At 40.1% G+C, this 25,272-nt stretch overlaps 1 protein-coding gene and 1 non-coding gene across 4 annotated transcripts in view; one reads left to right on the top strand and one right to left on the bottom strand.

The window, feature by feature from the left end:
- PRKG1 (protein kinase cGMP-dependent 1) overlaps positions 1-25,272 on the bottom strand; it is a 1,407,171-nt gene that overhangs the window by 1,023,529 nt on the left and 358,370 nt on the right. The window lies entirely within an intron of this gene.
- Positions 6,199-6,270, top strand: TRNAC-ACA (transfer RNA cysteine (anticodon ACA)). The gene has a single exon. It is a non-coding gene; the product is annotated as a tRNA-Cys (tRNA).

The raw sequence follows: 25,272 nt of genomic DNA, 5'->3' as shown, positions 1-25,272 counted from the left end.
GGGACGACCCAGAGGGATGGTATGGGGAGGGAGGAGGGAGGAGGGTTCAGGATGGGGAACACATGTATATCTGTGGCAGATTCATTTTGATATATGGCAAAACCAATACAATACTGTAAAGTTAAAAAAATAAAATTAAATTAAAAAAATAAAATAAAAATAAAATGAGAATAGCAAAAAAATAAATAAAATAAAATTTTATATATATATATATATATAATTTTGTTCTTTCTTTAAGAGAAAAGGCAAAGTACACACACCATGCCTAGGTAAAAACTTTGTCTTGCATTAACTCTCAGGCACCCTGATCGCTTGCATTCCTCCACTCTCATCTAATCAGAGCCACTTTAGTCACCAGGTTCCTATTTGAACTCCTTTAATTTTGACCCCATCTTTGTTTCTGTGAAAGCAAAAGCTGCCTCAGCTTTCCTCCTATACCCTCTGCCATTCAATGTGACAGATTTTAGGAATGTGTGGAAGTTCTCAGTGGGCTTAACTAGATAAAAGTTGGTCTTGGAAATTGATTAATTGTATTGGGGATGAAGAAGCAAAAGCCTGACTTAGCTGAAAAGAGGCTTCGGAAGAGAAGAAATGAGACTCTGAAATACAGAGGCACAGGAAGGATCCTAAAAGGAGGTATTTCTATTTCAAGCTTCATAAATTACTATTTCCCTCCTTCCATCCGTCCACCTATCCATCCCTCATTGTTAATAAATGTTTATTGAGTGTCTATTGTATCCCAGACAGTCTGTTCTCTCATAGGTCCTACATTCTAGAAGGAGAAGAAAATTAACTTTTGGTAGTGGGAGCACATGACTCGGAGAGGCATCTGATGTGGACTAGAAGAAAAGAGACACAAGCTAAAGAAAGTGCCATTAAGATCTGAGGGCGGCAGGAGGGGTTACTCTAGCAAAGACGGTAAGTGTGTGTGTGCTTGTGTGTGTGTAGAAGGCAGGAGTATCTAACAGGCTGAAGCACCAGCATGTGAAGAGGGCCAGGGCAAGAGGCGAGATGTGGAGGGTCGTAGTAAAGAGTTCTGACTTTATCCTAAGGGCACCTGGAGGCAACTATGACTTTTTGAGTTGATCGTGTGCAGAGATGGAGTGACACAATTGGTTTGTGTGGATTTGTTTTCTGTTTCTTTCTTTCATTCTTTCTTTTTAATAACAAAGGGTACTATTTAAAAATGCAATTAGCAGAACAAGTATGGCAGCTCAGAGACTAGGTTGGGGACTGATATCATGATGCAGGCACAAAGTGACAAGCCACTGAGAACAAGGAGAAAGCGAAAGATCCAGAAAAAATACCTGGTGAAAGACCACTCTCAGAACAACTCACGTCTCCTGTCCCCCATCTGTATGACCTCTCAGCAAGAACATGATCTGTGATGTTTGAAGAGCACGGAAGTGGTATGTCCAGCACTTTTTTTTTTTTTTTTACTTTTAGAAACCCAGGAAAAAGGGTTGAAATGTTTTTACACATCAATTTTGTATGGACAGGGATGGGATGGACATTCATACTTAGTGGTGGAGACATTAAACATGTCAAGCTGTTTTTCTACCAGATATTGTGCCGGTTTGAACCTCAGGCATGAACCATGAACTTCAAGCTGGTTTTAGAAAAGGCAGAAGAACCCGAGATCAAATTGTCAACATCCACTGGATCATTGAAAAAGGAAGAGAATTCCAAAAAACATCTATTTCTAGTTTATTGACTATGCCAAAGCCTTTGACTGTGTGGATCACAATCAACTGTGGAAAATTCTGAAAGAGATGGGAATAGCAGAGCACTTGACCTGCCTCTTGAGAAACCCATATGCAGGTCAGGAAGCAACAGTTAGAACTGGACATGGAACAACACACTGGTTCCAAATAGGAAAAGGAGTACATCAAGGCTGTATATTGTCACCCTGCTTATTTAACTTATACGAAGAGTACATCATGAGAAATGCTGGGCTGGAAGAAGCACAAGCTGGAATCAAGGTTGCCAGGAGAAATATCAATAACCTCAGATATGCAGATGACACCACCCTTATAGCAGAAAATAAAGAGGAACTAAAAAGCCTCTTGATGAAAGTGAAAGAGGAGAGTGAAAAAGTTGGCTTAAAGCTCAACATTCTGAAAACTAAGATCATGGCATCTGGTCCCATCACTTCATGGGAAATAGGTGGGGAAACAGTGGAAACAGGGGCTGACTTTATTTTGGCTACAAAATCACTGCAGATGGTGACCGCAGCCATGAAATTAAAAGACGCTTACTCCTTGGAAGGAAAGTTATGACCAACCTAGATAGCATATTGAAAAGCAGAGACATTATTTTGCCAACAAAGGTCCATCTAGTCAAGGCTATGGTTTTTCCTGTGGTCATGTATGGATGTGAGAGTTGGACTGTGAAGAAGGCTGAGTGCTGAAGAATTGATGCTTTTGAACTGTGGAGTTGGAGAAGACTCTTGAGAGTCCCTTGGACTGCAAGGAGATCCAACCAGTCCATTCTGAAGGACATCAGCCCTGGGAGTTCTTTGGAAGGAATGATGCTAAAGCTGAAACTCCAGTACTTTGGCCACCTCAGGTAAAGAGTTGACTCACTCGAAAAGACTCTGATGCTGGGAGGGATTGGGGGCAGAAGGAAAAGGGGACAACAGAGGATGAGATGTCTGGATGGCATCACTGACTCAATGTACATGAGTTTGTGTGCACTCCGGGAATTGGTGATGGACAGGGAAGCCTGGCGTGCTACAATTCATGGGGTCGCAAAGAGTCGGACACAACTGAGTGACTGAACAGAACTGAACTGACCTGAACCTCAGGACTGTCATTTAGATGTTGAATGACTATGGGCACTCAGCCTCTCTGGACCTTTGTTTCTTAATCTAAAATTGGTGATAATAATACGCAGCAACATGGGCAGACCTGGAGATTATCATACTAAGTGAAGTTGGAGAAAAAGACAAATGTCTTATGATGTCACTTATATGTGGAATCTAAAAGAATAATACAGATGAACTTATTTATAAAACAGAAAAAGACTCACAGCCTTAGAGAATGAACTTATGGTTACCAGGGGAAAAGGATGGGAGGGAGGCACAGACTGGGAGTTTGGGGTGGACATGCACTTTCTGCCATATCTAAAATAGATAACCAACAAAGTCCTATCGTACAGCACAGGGAACTGTGTTCAATACTATGTAATGGTCTAAATGGGAAAATAATTTGAAAAAGAATAGAAACTTGAATACGTATAACTCAATCACTTTACTGTACACCTGAAATACAACACTGTTAAGCAACTATGCCTCAACATAAAATAAAATTTTAAATAAAAATAAAGGAAACACTCTCTGACATAAATCACAGCAGGAACTTCTATGACCCACCTCCCAGAATACTGAAAATAAAAGCAAAAATAAATGGGACCTAATTAAAATTAAAAGCTTCTGCACAACAAAGGAAATTATAAGCAAGGTGAAAAGACAGCCTACGGAATGGGAGAAAATAATAGCAAATGAAGCAACTGACAAACAACTAATCTCAAAAATATACAAGCAACTCCTACAGCTCAATTCCAGAAAAATAAATGATCCAATCAGAAAATGGGCCAAAGAACTAAATAGACATTTCTCCAAAGAAGACATACAGATGGCTAACAAACATATGAAAAGATGCTCAGCATCACTCATTATCAGAGAAATGCAAATCAAAACTACTATGAAGTACCATTTCACGCCAGTCAGAATGGCTGCTATCCAAAAGTCTACAAGCAATAAATGCTGGAGAGGATGTGGAGAAAAGGGAACCCTCTTACACTGTTGGTGGGAATGCAAACTAGTACAGCCACTATGGAGAACAGTGTGGAGATTCCTTAAAAAACTGGAAATAGAACTGCCTTATGACCCAGCAATCCCACTGCTGGGCATACACACTGAGGAAACCAGAATTGAAAGAGACACGTGTACCCCAATGTTCATCACACCACAGTTTATAATAGCCAGGACATGGAAGCAACCTAGATGCCCATCAGCAGACGAATGGATAAGAAAGCTGTGGTACATATACATAATGGAGTATTACTCAGTCATTAAAAAGAATACATTTGAATCAGTTTTAATGAGGTGGATGAAACTGGAGCCTATTATACAGAGTGAAGTAAGCCAGAAAGAAAAACACCAATACAGTATACTAATACATATATATGGAATTTAGAAAGATGGTAATGATAATCTTGTATGCAAGACAGCAAAAGAGACACAGATGTATAGAACAGTCTTTTGGACTCTGTGGGAGAGGGAGAGGGTGGGATGATTTGGGAGAATGGCATTGAAACATGTAGAATATCATATATGAAATGGATCGCCAGTCCAGGTTCGATGCAGGATACAGGATGCTTGGGGCTGGTGCTCTGGGATGACCCAGAGGGATGGTATGGGGAGGGAAGTGGGAGGAGGGGTTCAGGATTGGGAACACATGTACACCTGTGGCGGATTCATGTTGATGTATGGCAAAACCAATATAATACTGTAAAGTAATTAGCCTCCAATTAAAATAAATAAATTTAAATTTAAAAAAATAAAGGAAAATAAAAAAATAAAACTGATGATGATAACAATAGTATCTATCTCATAATTGTATTGTCAAGAGTACTGAGTTCATTCACAATATATTTGGAGTAGCATCTGATATATAGTAAGCACTTAATTTGAGCTATTTTTATTACTTTTACAGAAATTAAGAAAACCAGTACTCAAGATTGAGTTAGATACTGTAAGTTTGAAACTAAGTAGGTGCCAAAGATGGGATTTGAGCCCACACAGTCTCCAAAGCCCAGGTTATTTGGGCTGAACCCATCTGCCTGAATACTTGATGAACTTACACCATCAGCTTTAAGAAGTGGCTTTGACATAGTGGTTAAAAATATGCTACGTTTAAGTAAGACCATAAGGTCAACCACTGTGTGGCTTTGGGAAAGTTATATAACCTCCTGAACCTCAGCAATGTCTGTCATCTGTAAGATGGGACAATAACTGTCATTGTGAGGTAAAGAAGATAACTCATGAAAAAGCTTAGAGCTCTCTGCATTTAGTTGGTACTGGGTACATGCTAACTACTGCTGGCCCCTGTCCCACCGCCTAGTGATGGGAATGGCACAGTGCCCAGCCACAGGCCTCCTGGGTGACGTGGAACCTAGAGCTCTTTCCACAAGGCACCAGGAGAACAAGCCTTCACCTCTTCTCAGATTTTGGCAGAGACGCTAATGGTTAGGGTCAGTGAGATCATGTGGATAAAGAATCTGCACTGATTCAGCGGTAGAAAGAGTAGATCCACAGAAACTCACTCTCTCCCCCTCTGCATAAGCTGTGAAAGGAAGTCCCAGAGTTCACCTATAGTCACTGACTTAACACGATCTTCATTTTCTTTTCCACTAGCTAACGTTCACCTTCATGAGTTGTTTATCCTCACATAGTCTTCCTCTGATCAAAACTGTCCCTTCAACAGTTCTTAACTTTACCTAAGTTTTGGCCTTTGAAATATATTCATCAGAGCTAAACTAAAAATTACTAAAATGCTCTAAAGAGCTGATCTTCACCTTTTTCAATTTAACACACATTTTCTTCAATTGGAAATTTGAATTGGGAGCAGTCAAGGTCCTCCACCAGGTTACATAACCTGGTTCATTTCCCAGGTTAAAACCTTGTTTATTGTGGGCACTACTGCATATGTTTTCTCCCACGGAACTCTTGTGATTTTCGGTAATGTATTATTTTTCATTTTTCTTTTCCTGAAAAAAAAATTTTTTTCAAGCATTTCAAGATGGGTCTAGCAAGGATAAACAAACCTTTTAAAAAATCTTCCAAAGCCTACCAGACATGTTTTCAGATTTGTTCACACGACTTTAATGGACTTAATCGATATCTATCCATTTTGAGGAGGAAAATCTTCCCTTTCATTAATATTTCATGTCACAAAATGTTTACCACAGGAATATTTATTTGAGGGCATGATTGCATTTACTGGAGGGCCTTGTTCAGAGTAGATGTTCAGTAAATATTTGTAGGTGATTATAATTACAATGCATGACAACCATGACCTTTTTATATTTCCTCTTCAGTAGTATACTTCAAAAGCACTCATTAGGCCACAGTAACAATCTAAAAGCACACTGAAACAAGCCAGTTTAAGGAAGAGTTCTTAGTTACTTGGGACTTCCCTGGTGGCTCAGACGGTAAAGCATCTGCCTACAATGCGGGAGACCCAGGTTCGATCCCTGGGTTGGGAAGATCCCCCCTGGAGAAGGAAATGGCATCCCACTCCAGTACTTTTGCCTGGAGAATCCCACGGATGCAAGAGCCTGGTGGGCTACAGTCCATGGGGTTGCAAAGGGTCAGACACAACTGAGCGACTTCACTACTCACTCATTTAGTTAAGAAACCTACATTTTTGGCCATCTTGATTAATTTAATTTTTAATTTGACAACAACAGATGTTACTTTTCATGAGCTAGGCTATGTTTCTTTAGGTTCTCCATTAGATGATAAACAGTCCATAAGATTCAGATGCATTATTCATTCTTATGTTAATTTTCTTATAATGTCTTAGAATATCATTATTGTTCATTCACTAAGTCATGTCTGACTTTTTGTGACTCCATGGACTGCAGCATGCCAGGGTCCTATGTCCTCCACTATCTCCTATCAAACACATGTCTATTGAGTTGATGATGATATCTAACCATCTCATCCTCTGCTGCCCCCTTTTCCTTTTGCCTTCATCTTTCCCAGAATCAGGGTCTTTTCAAATGAGTCAGTTCTTTGCATCAGATGGCCAAAGTAAAAGAGCTTCAGCTTCAGCATCAGTCTTTCAATGAATATTCAGAGTTGATTTCCTTTAGGATTAACTGATTTGATTTCCTTGCAGTACAAGGGATTCTCAAGAGTTTTCTGTAGCACCACAATTTGAAAGCATCAATTTTTCTTTATGGTCAGCTTTCTTTATGGTTCAACTCTCACATCCATACAGGACTACCACAAAAATTATAGCTTTCACTATATGGACCTTTATTGAAAAAGTGATATATCTGCTTTCTAATATGCTGTATTTCCTTCCAAGGAGCAAGTATCTTTGAACTTCATGGCTGCAGCACCATCCCCAGTTATCATGGAGCCCAAGAAAATAAAATCTGTCACTGCTTCCACTTTTTATCCTTCTACTTGCATTAAGAGATTGGACCAGTAGCATTGATCTTAAATTTTTTCATATTATTTCAAGGAAATTTTTTCACTCTCCTCTTTCACTCTCATCAAGAAGCTCTTTAGTTCCTCTTCACTTTCTGCCATTAGAGTGGTATTATCTGCATATCTGAAGTTGTTGATATTTTTCCCAGGAATCTTCAGTTCCAGCTTGTGATTCATCATCCAGCCCAGCATTTCACATGATGTACTTTGCTTATAAGTTAAATAAAGAGGGTGGCAATATATATCCTTGTCATACTCCAGTCCAATATTGAACCAGTCAGTTGTTCCATGTCCAGTTCTAACCATTGCTTCTTGACCTGCATACAGGTTTCTCAGGAGACAGATAAGGTGGTCTTGTACTCCTATCTTTAGGAATTTTCCACGGTTCACTGTGATCCACCCAAAAGCTTTGCATAGTCAATAAAGCAGAAGTAGATGTTTTTTCTGGAACTCCATTGCTTTCTCCATGATCCAATGAATATTGAATATTTGATCTCTTGTTGCTCTGCCTTTTCTAAATACAACTTGTATATCTTGGTAGTTCTTGGTTCACATATTATTGAAGCCTAGCTTGAAAGATTTTGAGCATAACCTTCCTAGCACGTGAAGGGAGCAGTTGCATGGTAGTTTGAACATTCTTTGACATTGCCCTTCTTTGCAACTGGAATGAAATCTGACTTTTTCCAGTGCTATGGCCACTGCTGAGTTTTCCAAATTTGCTGATATTGAATGCAGGTCTTCATTCAATGAATGAAACATCATCTTTTAGGATTTTAAACAGATCAGCTGGAATTATGTCATTTCCACTAGCTTTGTTCATAGTAATGCTTCCTAAGGATCCCTCGACTTCACGCTCCAAGATGTTCAGTTCCAGGTGAGGGAACAGACCACTGTGGTTATCTGGGTCATTAAGACTGCTGTTTATTTCTGTTGTTGTTGTTGTTAGGTTTTATTTTTGTGTAGTTCTTCTGTGTCTTCTCGCCACCTCGTCTTAATTTCTTCTGCTTTGTTAGGTCCAAACCATTTCTGTCCTTTATTGTGCCCATCCTTACACAAAATGCTCTCTTGATATCTTGTTTTCTTGGAGAGATCTCTAGTGTTCCCCTTTTCTACAGTTTTCCTATATTTCTTTGCATTGCTTATTTAAGAAGGCCTTCTTATCTCTCCGGGTCATTCCCTGGAACTGTGCATTCAGTTTGGTAAATGTTTCCCTTTCTCCCTTGCCTTCCACTTCTCTTCTTTCCTCACCTATTTGTAGAGCCTCTTCAGACAACAGCTTTGCCTTACTGCATTTCTTTTTCTTTGGGAATGGTTTTGGTCACTGCCTCCTGTACAATGTTATGAATCTTTGTACATAGTTATTCAGGCACTCTGTCTACCAAATCTAACCCTTTGAATCTATTCATCACCTCCACTGTATAACCATAAGGGATTTGATTTGGGTAATACTGAATGGCCTAGTGGTTTTCCCTAATTTCTTCAATTTAAGCCCACATTTTGCAACAAGGAGCTCATGATCTGAGCCACAGTCAGTTCCTGGTTGTGTTTTTGCTGACTATATAGGGCTTCTCTATCTTTGGCTGCAAAGAACATAATCAATCTTTTTTTAGTATTAACTATCTGGTGATGTTCATGTGTGGAGTCATCTCTTGGGTTGTTGGAAAGAGTGTTTGCTATGTCCAGGGTGTTCTCTTGACAAAACTCTGTTAGCCTTTGCCTTGCTTCACTCTGTACTCCAAGGTCAAACGTGTCTGTTATTCTGAGTATCTCTTGACCTCCAACTTTGCTTTCTAATCTCCTATGATGAAAAATACATCATTTTTTTTTTTTTTGGTGTTAGTTCTAGGAGGTCTTACAGGTCAACTTTAGCTTCTATGGCATTAGTGATTGGAGCATAGACTTGGATTAGTGTGATGTTGAATGGTTTGCCCTGGAAATGAACCAAGATTATTCTGTCGTTTTTGACCTTGTACCCAATTACTGCATTTCAGACTCTTTTGTGGACTATGAGGGCTACTCCATTTCTTCTAAGGGATTCTTTCCCATGGTAGCAGATATAATGTTCATATAAATTAAATTCACCCATTCCTGTCCGTTCTAGTTCACTTATTTCTAAGATGTTGATGTTCAACCTTGCTTGACCATGTCCAATTTACCTTGATTCGTGGACCTAACATTCCAGATTCAACACAATACTGTACTTTACATCATCAGACTTACTTTTACCACCAGACACGTCCACAACTAAGCGCTGTTTCCACTTTAGCCCAGCTGCTTCATTCTTTCTGAAACTATTAGTAATTGTCCTCTGCTCTTCCCAGGTGGCCCAATGGTAAAGAATCCACCTTCCAATGCAGGAGTAGCAGGAGATGTCGATTTGACCCCTGAATCAGGAATATCCTCTGGAGTAGGAAGTGGCAATCCACTCCAGTATTCTTGCCTGGAGAATCCCATGGATAGAAGAGCCTGGCAGGCTACAGTCCATAAGATCTCAAAGAGTCGGATACGACTGAGCATGCATGTTTCAGAGTAGTAAACACATTTTATGGGCAACAGAACATATGAAGTGAACACATTTATTTGCAAGAAAATAAGAAAGCTGGCCAAAGTAATACGATTGCAAATATTTTAAAATATTTTAATAATTTTTTTTCTGTTTTTTTTTCTTTTGTTGAAGTATAGTTGATTTATAATGGTTATATTAGTGTCAGGTACAGCCAAATGATTCAGTTATATACATATATATTATTTTTCAGAATAGTTTCCCTAATAAATTATTACAGAACATTGAGTATAGTTTCTATTAATTCTTTGATTCCATGCAATAATTCTAACTTTTTGTAAGAAGGCAATGTTTTTAATTTACAGTGAAGACTGCAGATATTTAAGTGACTCAACACAATAACATATGCATAAAGGAAAAAGCACCGGGAAAGTTATTCTTCTAGCTCACATGAAAGTCAGTAAGTAGAGGCTTATGTTATGATAAAGCTTCATGTTGAAAGTAACTTTTGTTTTTAACTCTAGTCAGTCTCTTCTTGCTCAGGTATAAAGAAATACATTTACCCAGTTTTTTTCAAAGACAAAGGTTGCAAACCTAAATTGTATCTTTCAGGATCTCTGGAGTAATGACTTGACTATTTTGTTCCCATTAATTTAATAATCTTCAGGATATTAATAAAGAAAAATTACTTCAGAACTGGAGTGGTTACATCCCAGAAACCTATTTACTCATATATTCTATAATCTTCAGAAATGTGTGGCTGGAGAAATTTAAGGAGTCAGAGGAACGCCAGACCTCATATCCAGACCCACGTTGATAAACCAATAACTCTGTTATCTAATAAGTGCTGTCACTTCAAAAATATGCTAGTTGACTTGAAAACTGAAATGAGGTCAGTAGTTGCATTTAAACTTTTACCAGTGTTCACAACTAATTTAAAGTGTGAATGTAAAATAAATTGAGAATTTACAGACTATTACCTTTCAGATAAGGATCTTAGTCCTGTAATAGAAACATATAATTGTATGTCTATTCAACTGCCTCAGGTCACATGATTTTAGGCAATCCCAGTAACTTAAGTGCAAGCCACAAATATCAAGTGTAGGTGGACAGTTCTTGACCTGTGACACAAGATGAGAGGAGCCAGCAGCTTCCACAGATTACTGTGAAATCAAAATCAGTATCTGGCAAATAGCATTACCCCCCTTCTCTAAAAAATAAAGGATAAAAGCATTCTCTTCTAAGGATTGTTGGCATTTTGTTGAAGTCAAAAATAGATGCAAGCTTAATCATTACAATAACAAAGCTAACATTCATGGACCTATGTGTTTTATATACCTAACTCATTTAGTCCTCATCAAAGTCTACTATTGGACTTTCCTGGTGGCTCAGGGAATAAAAAACCTGCCTGCAACGCAGGAGACCTGGTTTTGACCCCTGGGTTGGGAAGATCCCCTGGAGGAGGGCATGTCAACCCACTTCAGTATTCTTGCCTGGAGAATCCCCATGGACAGAGAAACCTGGGAGGCTGCAGTCCGTGGGGTCTCAAAAAGTCAGACACAACTGAATGACTAAGCATACAGCACAGCTGTTGTTATTTCCATTTTATAGATGAGAAAACTAGTTTAGGGAAGTTAAATAAATTGATTCTGATTACTCACCAAGTGGGAATTGATATGTGCTAGAATTTTAACCTAGGTTATCTGATTCTAGAGGCTGCACTTTTAATTGATACTTAACTAAATAAGTTTAGTGTTAGTTATGGTGAGAGCTTCTTGTCTCAATCTAAATAATCTAAATATTTTTCCATAACAGATAAAAAGGTAATTATAACTGTGTTATACACAAATATATCACATCATAATAATACTGTGCTTTTTAATAGAATGCTCACAAAAGACCTTCCATATATATATAGTATGTGTGTGTGTGTGTGTGTGTGTGTGTATTCAGGGAAGTGTAATGTGCCTATACTTTCTTATATAAAAATGCACCTGTCATGAGGCATTAATTATCTAAATAACTCTATGCGGTGTAGTTTAACGTATAGGTCAAGGATTTGGTGCTGGACAGACCTGAACTGGAATCTCACCTCTGTCAATTATTAACTGTGTGATAATGGGAGAGGCCTTGCTTGTTGGTTTTATTGTTAATTTCACTCAGTATCTATTTTTTTCCATATGTGAGTAATATAAAAATAGTATCTATTATCTAGGGTTTTGTGGGATTAAATGAGATAATATATAGAAAGTCTTTATGTCATGTCTGCTGCACAGTAACAGTTCAATAAATATTTTTTAGTGAAGAAGGCTGAGCACAAAATAATTGATGCTTTTGAACTGTGGTGTTGGAGAAGACTCTTGAGAGTCCCTTGGACTGCAAGGAGATCCAACCAGTCCATTCTGAAGGAGATCAGCCCTGGGATTTCTTTGGAAGGAATGATGCTAAAGCTGAAACTCCAGTACTTTGGCCACCTCATGCGAAGGGTTGACTCATTGGAAAAGACTCTGATGCTGGGAGGGATTGGGGGCAGGAGGAGAAGGGGATGACAGAGGATGAGATGGCTGGATGGCATCACTGACTCAATGAATGTGAGTCTCAGTGAACTCCGGGAGTTGGTGATGGACAGGGAGGCCTGGCATGCTGCGATTCATGGGGTTGCAAAGAGTCGGACATGACTGAGCGACTGATCTGATCTGATCTGATTAAAATAACAACATCGAGTTGTTAGGAACAGCATAAGGAAAAGGCACACTTAGTGTATTTATGAGCCTTTAGGAGTAAGAAGAAAGATGTTTAATAAAAAACTCTGCCTGATAAGGTCCAAGATTTAACTGCACACCATCGTATCTAAGGTGCTTTTAAGAAATAAAATAATGCTTGACCTTAGCTTTCAAATAGCTCATCTACATAAGTGGGTTTTTCCCTATAAATTTTTAGAAGATATGGTTTTAAAAATACTATATTCCACTGATTTTGATGATGTGTGTATAAGACTTAACACACATCCTGACACACAGTTGGCCTTTAGAAAATGTTGGCAGGTAGGTGGATTCTTTTGCTGTTATTTTCTTCTTTTGTCTATATATTCTTTGCTGTCCTGAGCACTACAATAAGAACCACACTATTGCCCAGGCAATAAGTCCTTGGACCAGGAAAGACAGCTTTATTATATTCAAAGGCAGGCAGTTTTGTTGTATTTTTCACGTTCTGGAGACCAGGGTCATGTCAAACTAAAGAACGAAGCACTTTCCAGATTTACACAAAGGTAAGGAAAAGAGTGATTGGCCGTACTTATTCAGGTTGACTCTCTCAGGGTGAGAAATGTGTGTTGTTTTTTTCTAATATTGACACCGAAGCTTCTTTCAGTAACAGAGAAAAGCACAGCTGTCACTGGCCTCAGGAATGACAAGCAAAGCCGAGTTTCTCTTTCCAGCTGAGTTCATCTCCAGATAAAGAATTACTCAACTGAGAGCTCAAAGGTGGTGATTGTATTCAATATGGCAGCTTCATGGAGTTAGTAAGGGCTTGAAATGAGGCTACTTCAAGTGAGATGTGCTGAGATACACTGAATTGCACATATGTGCTCAGGTGCTAAGTCACGTCCGCCTCTTTGTGACCCCATGGACTGTAGCCTGCCGGGCTCCTCTGTCCATGGGATTCTCTAAGCAAGAATACAGGAGTCAATTGCGGTTTCCTCCTTCAGGAGATCTTCCCAACCCTGGGATCAAATCCAAGTCTCCTGTATTAGCAGGTGGATTTTTCAGCACTGAGCCACCTGGAAAGCTCTGCTGCTGCTGCTGCTAAGTTGCTTCAGTTGTGTCCAACTCTGTGCGACCCCATAGACGGCAGCCCACCAGCCTCCCCCGTCCCTGGGATTCTCCAGGCAAGGATACTGGAGTGGGTTGCCATTGCCTTCTCCAATGCATGAGAGTGAAAAGTAAAAGTGAAGTCACTCAGTTGTGTCTGACTCCTAGCGACCCCATGGACTGCAGCCCACCAGGCTCCTCCGTCCATGGGATTTACCAGGCAAGAGTACTGGAGTGGGTTGACATTGCCTTCTCCCTGGAAAGCTCTAATGAGTTGCAAAGTCTTGCTATAAAAAAACAGAATTTAATGCAATGGGAGATTTCCTAAGACTCTCCATATTGTGGTTTACTAGCATTTATTCTACATATTTTCAATTATGATTAAGTTTCACAGAGTCTCCAGACAGAAGTAATTTCATTAACTCTCTAGATAACAAGTACAGTAAATAGTGCATGCTTTCTAAGTGCCAGGTACTATGCAAAGCATGTTTCATCCATTATCTCATTTAATCTTGCTCCATAAAAACTTACACTATTAACTCCATTTTACAGATGAGCTAACTGAGCCTTAGAGGATTACAAGTATAATTAGAATTAACTTACTTCTAATTATACAGCTGCTGCTGCTGATGCTGCTAAGTCGCTTCAGTCGTGTCTGACTCTGTGCGACCCCATAGATGGCAGCCCACCAGGCTCCGCCATCCCTGGGATTCTCCAGGCAAGAACATTGGAGTGGGTTCCCATTTCCTTCTCCAATGCATGAAAGTGAAAAGTGAAAGTGAAGTCACTCAGTCGTGTCCGACTCTTCACAACCCCATGGACTGCAGCCAACCAGGCTCCTCCATCCATGGGATTTTCTAGGCAAGAGTACTGGAGTGGGGTGCCATTGCCTTCTCCAAATTATACAGCTAAAACTGGGCAATATTGAGGTACATGTAACTCAGAGACTATGTAATACAAGCTTATGTCCACAGCCTCCCAATCAGTGCTTGTTGAAGCAGTGAATTGTACCATATATACAAAAAAATTAAAATGTTTTTATTAAATCCCACTAAATATTTCTGAGATAAAAGGACATCTTCTTCCAGAGAAAGCATTCTTCTGAAGCATTTGACCTGATCTGCTTCCCAGAAAATGCAGTCAAGCTGCAGACAAGGTGAAGTGCTTTCTTCTGTTATTGAAATAAACAACTCAGGTCAAATTGTACCTGCAGGTACTTAGGATCCAATTATACTCGATTTATTGCTAAATCACTTATGTCAGTAACTAAACTGTTAGAAGAAAAGATTCACTCCCAAGTATTTCAGGATAGAATGGTGAGTTATAAAATACATCTTTGCCTTTTGTTTTATTTCTGAAGCTATTTACTTTAGTCACTAGATAGGCAAATTTCCCTTTTCAACTTTGCAAAATATGCAAAGCCATGGTTATTTGAACACTTGTTTCATTTTATGAGAAGGTAGTGATTCAGTGGTAAAGAATCTGCCTGTCAATGCAGGAGTTGCAGGAGATGCCAGTTTGACCCATGGGTCAGAAAGATTCTCTGGAGGAGGAAATGGCAACCCACTCCAGTATTCTTGCCTGAAAAATACCATGGACAGAGGAGCCTAGTGGGTTACAGTCCACAGGGTTGCAAAGAGGTGCACATGACTGAGTGACTGAGCATACACGCAGTGATTAGGGAGACAGTCAACCCATTTTAGTAGGCAGTTGCCTGAAAAATAAATCCCAGAGAGACACTTAAACTCTATCTTCAGTTCAATCTTAAAGGACATCAACCCTGAATATCACTGGAAGGCCTGATGCTGAAGTTGAAGCTCCGTTATCCTGGCCACCTGATGCAAAGAGCCAACTCCTTGGAAAAGGCCCTGATGCTGGGAAAGACTGAAGTCAAAGGAGAAGGGGGTGGCAGAGGATGAGATGGTTACATAGCACCATAGACTCAATGGACATTAATCTGAGCAAACTCTGGGAGATAGTGGAGGACAGAGGAGCCTGGCATGCTACAGTCCATAAAATTGTAAAAAGTCAGATATGACTATGAACGAAAAGCAAGAATGACTCAGTTCAAAGCTTCTAAAAGACATATATTGTCTGATGACTATGACTAAGAATCCCTGTCAGTTCACTGGCTTCACGTATCTAAAACAGTGGCGTTATGTGGATGGTAGTCCATGGGACTGGAGGAAAGGAAAATCAGAAACAGCACCACAAATTCACCAACAGCACAGAGCCAGAAACTGTTAACTAGATCGAAGAATGATGTTCTTGGTTCCTTTCTTCTGGGGATATATAAAATAGTTCAAACATGTCATTTCATTTATCTGTACACTCTTTCCCTGGAGTAGTGGAGCTTCGTAGTGATTCCCATTCAGCAACAGATAACAAGGAAGCAGAAATGACCGCACAGACTTGGCCCAAGTCCTCTAATCAGCTGATAATAGCCACTTAAGCGCTCAAAATCTCCTTCAAAGACACAAAGGGCAGAAGAAGAGAATGTTGAGCTACCTAGAAAGATTTCAAAGAAGAAAATTCAGAATTCACAGGAATTTGGTAAAAGCCAATTTTGACACTGTGTTCAGTTCAGTTCAGTCACTAACTTGAGTTCAGTTCCAGCCAACTCCGACTCTTTGCAACCCCATGGACTGCAGCACTCCAGGCCTCCCTGTCCGTCACCAACTCCTGGAGCTTACTCAAACTCATGTCCATAGAGTTGGTGATGCCATCCAACCATCTCATCCTCTGTCGCCCCCTTCTCCTCTCGCCTCCAATCTTTCCCAGCATCAGGGTCTTTTCCAATGAGTCAGTTCTTTGCTTCAGGTGGCCAAAGTATTGGAGTTTTAGCTTCAGCATCAGTCCTTCCAATGAATATTCTGGACTGATTTCCTTTAGGATTGACTGGTTTGGTCTCCTTGCAGTCCAAGGGACTCTCAAGAGTCTTCTCCAACACTACAGTTCAAAAGCATCAGTTCTTCGGTGCTCAGCTTTCCTTATGGTCCAACTCTCACATCCATACATGACTACTGGAAAAACCAGAGTTTTGACTAGATGGACACTGTGTACTTTATCAAAACTTTCAAGATTCCCATGGTGCATGCTCATAGCAAGAAATGGCAAGGATCATATTTTAGTTAGCAAGCAGTACTGCATGAAGTGTTGTTACAGAAATTATTTAACTAGCATGGAATGTGTCCTGACTTAGACAAAATGAAAGCAAGTCAAAAGTGTAAGACTTCTGTAATAAAGTCAACAGAAAAAAATTTAAGTGCAAATTTTAAGCAATTTGTCAAGATGGCCTCAAATTCAAAATATGTCAACTTATGCATAGAACTTCCACAAAATAATAAAGAATTCCAGCTTGTTTAAACAGAATATTCTCAGGCTTCCCCTTTATTCAACAATTTTTACAAGAGAAAATATTTAATGAAACTCTTCTTATATCCTCTCATTTGGTGCCAATTATTCTCCTTTGATGGAATTTTCCTCTGGCTTCCCTACTCCACCCAACTTTGTAACTTTTCACTGATTCCAGCTTGCCTTTATAAGATCCTATTTGGTATTTTCATAGTATGAATGATCCTTACCATATACCACTTTTCATTATAATCTTAAAAACTTAACTATACTGTAAAAGTTGCAATACTATGATTTTCAGTTCAGTTCAGTCGCTCAGTCGTGTCCGACTCTTTGCGACCCCATGAATTGCAGCACGCCAGGCCCCCCTGTCCATCACTAACTCCTGGAGTTCACTCAAACTCAGGTCCATTGAGTCGGTGATGCCATCCAGCTATCTCATCCTCTGTCATCCCGTTTTCCTCCTGCCCCCAATCCCTCCCAGCATCAGAGTCTTTTCCAATGAGTCAACTCTTCACATCAGGTGGCCAAAGTACTGGAGTTTCAGCTTTAGCATCACTTCTTCCAAAGAACACCCAGGACTGATCTCCTTTAGGATGGACTGGTTGGATCTCCTTGCAGTCCAAGGGACTCTCAGAGTCTTCTCCAACACCACAGTTCAGAAGCATCAATTCTTCAGTGCTCCAACTCTCACATGTTAGCCAATACTAACTGGGTTCTTACCAACAACTTGACACTATGCTAAATGTTTTATATATACAATCTCATTTAATCCTTACGATATGCCGCTGAGGGAGGCACTTAGATATCTGGAAAAGTAAGAAACTTACCCAGATTCTTATGGTACCTTATCTTCAGAAAGTTAGAAAAAGGACTGACTGCTAAGAGACAAAAATTTCCATATTTTTACTCATCCAACAGATATGTACTGAAAGCCTACTGTGCCCAGAGTCTGAATGAGCAAACGTAAGTAAGTACATGTAATAACTCTCCCCAAAGTGCTCTCAGGCCAAGGGAGAATACAGTCAGGCAAACTTACAATTGGAAATATTGGCTCAAATAAGCCATAATATAAAGCATGTATGAGGTGTCACAGCACAGAGTAGAAAGGGATTATATTAGAGAAGGATCTGCAGAGGACATTTTGGGCTGGCTTGGTGGGATCATTAAGCAGGATGAGAAGAATGGCAGGCTCAGAGGGCCATGGCAGGGGAGAGCCTGTTGATTAGAGGGTGGAACAGGTGTGCTGGAGGGATACAGAGTCAGGTCAGGAAGACTCTGGCACGAGCAGGCTACAGAAGCCAACTGTACTCTGTGGGGCGAAGGAGACATTGATAGATGGTTACGCAACAGGGGACTGCTAATGAGAAGCATGGTCACAGGAGTGGCAATCATCAGAACAGAAATCAGGTTATCCTTGACTTCCCTCTCTAGGAGCATCCCATGGTGCCTGCTCTGCATGCTTGATGTCTTGCCTGTCCTGGCTTCCTCATTGCTCTGTTTTCTCTCTTTCTTATGTTTTCGTTGTTTTTTCTTTCAATCACTTTAACACGTCACCATTCATCCTGTTTAGCATATGTTATCCTTATTTAATGTCATTCACACACACTGAGAGCCAAGGTTATCTGTGTGTGTGTGTGTGTGTGTGTGTGTGTGTGGTTAGAAGAGTGAAATGAAGAAGATGAGTAAGACGTAGCCCCTGCCTTTCCAATAAAACTTGGGGGCCACTCATATTCAAAGCAGGTACTGGTAAATCATTTACACATTTTCTCTCTTGAACACCACATTATTTTTACATGTATGGAAGTCTCAATTGGCTTTTTTGGCAAAACCAATACAATATTGTAAAGTTTAAAAATAAAATAAAATTTAAAAAATAATAAAAATAAAATAAAATATTTGTGGCTGGTGGGTCATAATAGGAGAAAGTGTTCTTACAAAAATTAAACATTATGTATAAACATATGTATCATATACATAATAAAATCCCTCAGTAGTTGGGTACACAGCCGGTGCTCAGAGAACAAAGGTAAGTTAAATATGAATCTAAAGTCTAGTTTGACTATTAAAATTTCAATCCTATTGATACCCTCAGAGCAGAAGGGAGGAGGAGGAAGTTAACCTCTTGGAGGCAAAGGGACCTTTCCACACCTAGTAAATTATAGCCCACAGCCGCACACCTATTGACTGACCCCATCAATGGAGATCACCAGCTTCTTCCACCTGGGGTTGCAGACTGCATGTGGGAAGATCTCTCAGCTGTCAAATAAAGTCGGGAGTATATTTCACGCACTGAGCTCAAAAGATGTTTGACTACCCACTCATTTTGTACAATTCCCCAAGCTTGATATAGAATAAAAAAGCCATGTCATGAGTTGGTGACTGTTGCTCAAAGTTTTCTATAAGAGACCTCAAAAAGGACTTTTGAACTGTATTAATATTTGCTAGAATGTCTTGAATTCTAAGGCATCAGCAATAACTGGCATTGCAATTCAGTTTTGCCCACCTATGTCTTTAGAAAGAACTAAACAGTCCATAGATACAAGAACTCTTTAAAGTAATAAAACCACATATTTTTAGCTTTAAGAATGCACATACTGATTTCATATGAATCCTCACAATTAGTTCTCTAGTTTTTTTTTAATCCATCAAAGTATTATTTTTATACATTACCTCTCAGACTCTCTTCATATACTTTACCCAAAGGGGCATTCAAATAAGGTTCCTAAGGATAATCTGTCTCAGATTTTCTTTTTTTTTTCTTTTTTTTTCTGTCTCAGATTTTCTATACAGGTTTAAAATGAAACAAACTTCAAAGTTCACTGGAAATATAGACAAACTATTATTAGACAAACTATTATTAACCCATAGAGTAAGTATTCTATGAAAGCTACTGATTAGTATTTTCACTGATGCTCCTGTGACTGACAGAAAACATCTATTCCTTATATGGAGGGAAAATCCAGTTGTATCCAATTTAGGGGAAAAATCAAATTAAGTGTGAGATGAAAACCTTGAAGACGCAGTTCAGATGAAGACAAATGAGTTATCCAAACAGGATCTTGCTACTGCTGCTGCTGCTGCTGAGTCACTTCAGTTGTGTCTGACTCTGTGAGACCCCATAGATGGCAGCCTACCAGGCTCCCCCGTCCCTGGGATTCTCCAGGCAAGAACACTGGAGTGGGTTGCCATTTCCTTCTCCAATGCATGAAAGTGAAAAGTGAAAGTGAAGTTGCTCAGTCATGTCCGACTCCTAGGGACCCCACGGACTGCAGCCTACCAGGCTCCTCTGTCCATGGGATTTTCCAGGCAAGAGTACTGGAGTGGGGTGCCATTGCCTTCTCCCAAACAGGACCTTTCTACACATTATTTCATCACTTCTCACTCTTGACCAAAATGCTCATCTTCATCAAATTGTATAGCTTTTCTTAAATCTCTGTGCTTAAACTATCCTCATATGTAATTCCTTACAACACCATATATGTATTCAAAACTTCTAGGAGAGTGGAAATAGCATTGAAATTGACCTGGAATTGAATATGATCTCTGCCATTTCCTGACTGTGTAGTCTTGGACAAATGGCTTTGATAATCCAAGCTGTGTTTTCTTATAGGGATGCTTTAAGGACTAAGAGGGATAAATAGCACCTGGCCTGAGTTCAAAATATAGAAGAACTCAAGAAACAGGCTCTCATATCAATAACATTTTGAATTAGTGATCAAAATGCCCCACTCTCCCATGAAGATACTACGGTCACATATTTCCTTCTAAAAACCTCCGTATTCTTTTATAACCTTTAACATGAACTTGCTTAAAGCACACTTTATTAGAATAAACAGCACCTATTACCTTTGCTTCTTTGTCCTATATATGTCCACTATCAGCAACTGCCTCTCACAGGACTAATCATGCTTCCCAGGTAGCTCAACCGTAAAGAATCCTCCAGTGCAGGAGACAGGTATTCGATCCCTGAATCAAAACATTCTCTGGATAGGAAGTGGCAACCCACTCCGGTATTCTTGGCTGGAAAACCCCATGGACAGAGGAGCCTGGCAGGCTACGGTCCCTGGGGTCACAGAGACGGACACAACTGTGAACATGAGCGTGCGTGCCCGTGAGCAGTCACATTCCACAACATACTACGATTGTGAATCTGTTGGCAGATCACCAGTGACCATTTATTCTTCTGTATCTCATTATTAAATCTAAAGATAAATTACTCATTTTCCCATTTAAAAAGTTCCTTTATTAGCACAGTATTTTGAAAGAAGATACCAGAATGTTAAGAGACGAGCACTCATTTCTCCTAATCAATTTAAATGGTAGTAGGCAGAGTTTCATTACAAACTGTTCTATACTGTAATGTAGTTTGAAAACCATATCCCATTCAAGTTAATATTTGCTTGCCTAATTTTTCTGGTAATTGCAATTACTTTAGGAAAATGCCTTGAATAGAAACCAATTCGAGGCCACAAACATGAAACGAGTGGGGACATAGAGTCTGAATTACAGAACTTAATGATGGGCTGCTGGCTGCTCTCACAGGGAGAACTTAAGAGACCATCCTTGACTCTGACATGTGTGTGCTCAGTCACTCAGTCGTGTTCAACTCTTTGTGACCCCATGGGTTGTAGCCTGCCAGGCTCCTGTCCATGGGATTCTCCAGGCAAGAATACTAAAGTGTGTTGCCAGTTCCTCTCCAAGGGATTTTTCTGACCCAGGGATTGAACCTGTGTTTCTTAAGTCCCCTGCATTGCAGGTGGATTCTTTTTTTTTTTTTTTAAACTTTACAAAATTGTGTTAGTTTTGCCAAATATCGAAATGAATCCGCCACAGGTATACATGTGTTCCCCATCCTGAACCCTCCTCCCTCCTCCCTCCCCATACCATCCCTCTGGGTCGTCCCAGTGCACCAGCCCCAAGCATCCAGTATTGTGCATCGAACCTGGACTGGCAACTCGTTTCATACATGATATTATACATGTTTCAATGCTGTTCTCCCAAATCTCCCCACCCTCCCCCTCTCCAACAGAGTCCATAAGACTGGTCTATACATCAGTGTCTCTTTTGCTGTCTCGTATACAGGGTTATTGTTACCATCTTTCTAAATTCCATATATATGTGTTAGTATACTGTATTGGTGTTTTTCTTTCTGGCTTACTTCACTCTGTATAATAGGCTCCAGTTTCATCCACCTCATTAGAACTGATTCAAATGGATTCTTTTTAATGGCTGAGTAATACTCCATTGTGTATATGTACCATAGCTTTCTTATCCATTCATCTGCTGATGGACATCTAGGTTGCTTCCATGTCCTGGCTATTATAAACAGTGCTGCGATGAACATGTTGATTGCAGGTGGATTCTTCACTGTCTGAGCTACCAGGGAAGCCCCCCAGACAACATAAGGTTTATAAAAATGTAGCAACGTCCACAAATTCAGTCCCTATGAGGAAAGTAGGTTGGAGCTCAGAAATATAAGCCTACCTTTTACTTCTATGACATTTTTTTTTCTGCTGCTGCTGCTGCTAAGTCACTTCAGTCATGTCCGACTCTGTGCGACCCCAGAGACGGCAGCCCACCAGGCTCCCCCGTCCCTGGGATTCTCCAGACAAGAACACTGGAGTGGGTTGCCATTTCCTTCTCCAATGCACAAAAGTGAAAAGTGAAAGTGAAGCTGCTCAGTCGTGTCCAACTCTTCGTGACCCCATGGACTGCAGCCTACCAGGCTCCTCCGTCCATGGGATTTTCCAGGCAAGAGTACTGGAGTGGGGTGCCATTGCCTTCTCCATTTTTTTTCTGAGGATATGCTTACTCCTTTTATTCACAATTGTTTTTCAGTTGTCAGTTGGTGATCAAGTTCACCAAGTGCTATACATCAAGCTGGAAACTAAAGGAGGAAAGTTTGATGCTATAATTCAAACAGTTTGCAAAAGAGTTGATCTGGAGTGTATTTAATCAGCCACATAACTGTTACTATACTGTGTGGGAATTAGGTGTGATTGATAAGTAGTTTATGTAAATGAGCATATTGCAACTATTGTCAATACATAAATTTTTTGGTAAGACCTTACAATGTATAAATTGTGTGCACATACATCATCTCATTTAATTATTTTTATCTTTTCTTTTTCTTTTTTCCCTGACAACTCTAGTATTTTAAGGGTCAGTTGGGGGGAAAGCAGAATTTTGATAACGGGGGCTCTGAGATTCCCAGGATCACTGACGGAAGTAGTGTGGCTTTTAAAAAAACATTGAACCTGGATGGTATGGGGAGGGGGGAGGGAGGAGGGTTCAGGATGGGGAACACATGTATACCTGTGGTGGATTCACTTTGATATTTGGCAAAACTAATACAATTTTGTAAAGTTTAAAAATTTAAAAAAAAAAAAAAAACATTGAGGGAGGTTGAGAGGTACACTCACCCAAGTGAAAGTTCAGGCTCCACCATGCCTTTGCTCTGTGACCTTGCACAGCATTCTTACACTATCTGAATCAGAGTTTTCTCATCTGGAAGAGGAGGAAGAGGGCTAAACTGCCCTAGGTCCAGAAAGACTAGACCTCCTTATACTTCTTGTTTGTGTACCTTACCAGGTGAGACAAGGATTGAATATATTCCAAAGCCTTAAATCAGCAGCAGGAAGCATTGGTTTCCCTTCCTTTTCATCTCAATATTTAAGGTACAGGAAAAGCAATACTCCTTTCTCCTACTGGAAGGTCCAGGAAATTCTTCTGATTATTCCTTTATTCCTGGTTTGTGTCCCTAAGAAATCAGGATACAAACAAACACTATATTGAGGTCTAGCCTTTCCTGACCTAGGACACGCTGGTCCTTAAACTCTGTAGTGAGATTCACCTACAAAATTAAAAGTGAAAAATGAGATGAAATAGCCTCTGGAAAGGAAAGAAGAAGTGGGAAGAGAGAGATCAAGCTGTAATGCTGTGTCAGAAGGTCTACTCTTCTAGGAAGGGAACCAGACACAGGTATTAAAGCCAGAATCCAGTAAGCAATCTTCTCTCTTTTAGGACCTAAGGTCTGACGTAGGATCTAAGGTCTTTGCCCCTTCTCCCAAACATTACTTAAATTTAGACTGTGCCCAAGACATTCTGCTGCTGCTGCTGCTAAGTCGCTTCAGTTGTGTCCGACTCTGTGCGACCCCAGAGACAGCAGCCCACCAGGCTGCCCCGTCCCTGGGATTCTCCAGGCAAGAACACTGGAGTGGGTTGCCACTTCCTTCTCCAATGCATGAAAGTGAAAAGTGAAAGGGAAGTCGCTCAGTCATGTCCGACTCCTAGCGATCCCATGGACTGCAGCCCACCAGGCTCCTCCGTCCATGGGATTTTCCAGGCAAGAGTACTGGAGTGGGGTGCCATTGCCTTCTCCGCCAAGATTATCTAGATCACCAGTTACAGGGAAGAATGTTATGTATCACTCAAGAGCAATTCCTCACACGTGTAGCCCTCACAATCACCAAACACACACTGCAACTTACTGGGAACTATGCTGGCCTCTAAATATCTTTCTATATCAATGTGCAATCATAATGTTAGCCCATGTCTCAAGCCTATGACATAACTAAACTGAAATAATAAAACACTGTAATAACCAACTGCTAAAGAAATGCTGCTGGATAATATCACCCGTAAATTATGCTTCACCATATGGCCCTGAGATTAGCCACATACTGAACAACGGCAATATGTCCCATCAAAGAATGTGTTTTTAGAGTGGGAACAAAATTGTGTACTCTGTTATTTGGGGGCTGGTAATCATCTACTAGTGAAAGTTAATTCATCAGATATGAGTCCACAAATAAATTAAGGCATATCTCCACACATATATCCATCACAAATTTGCCTATTTATCCTTATATATTTCTCTACATAGTTATAATTCCAACGCGGTCCTTCAGACCAGTTCAGAACCAGCTGTTTCTATTGTTCTCCTTCCTCCCCACTCTGTCATTTAGCATGGAATTTTATACCTCATCTCAGAGTGAACATTAATTATATTGACAACCTCCATAAAATGATCATTTCTACCCACTAGGACTTCTGGGTCATCCTAGCAATGAGTTGGCTGCCTCCCAACTCTGGGGTTATCTGTCATAACTCGGTCCTCCTGTTTAGACACAGTCCTGTCATAACCATTAACTCCCACAGTTTTGTAAAATAATGTTTAGTGAGAGCTTTGTAGTCTGTACTTCATAGAAATTTTCCCACTTCTCCTTCACAGATGCTCATGAATGACCATACTCTGAGAAAGAAAGGAATACATGCAGCTAGATTCTCAATACAGAAAGATGGGTTCAACACCCTTCTTGTTGTAGAGACCTAAAAACCGTCAGGAAGAAGCCCAGTAGGCACTTTGCACCCTCCAG

This window comes from Bos mutus, chromosome 26 (genome assembly GCF_027580195.1).
Source record: "Bos mutus isolate GX-2022 chromosome 26, NWIPB_WYAK_1.1, whole genome shotgun sequence".
Lineage (NCBI taxonomy): Eukaryota > Metazoa > Chordata > Mammalia > Artiodactyla > Bovidae > Bos > Bos mutus.
This window is presented reverse-complemented; position numbering and strand designations above follow the sequence as displayed.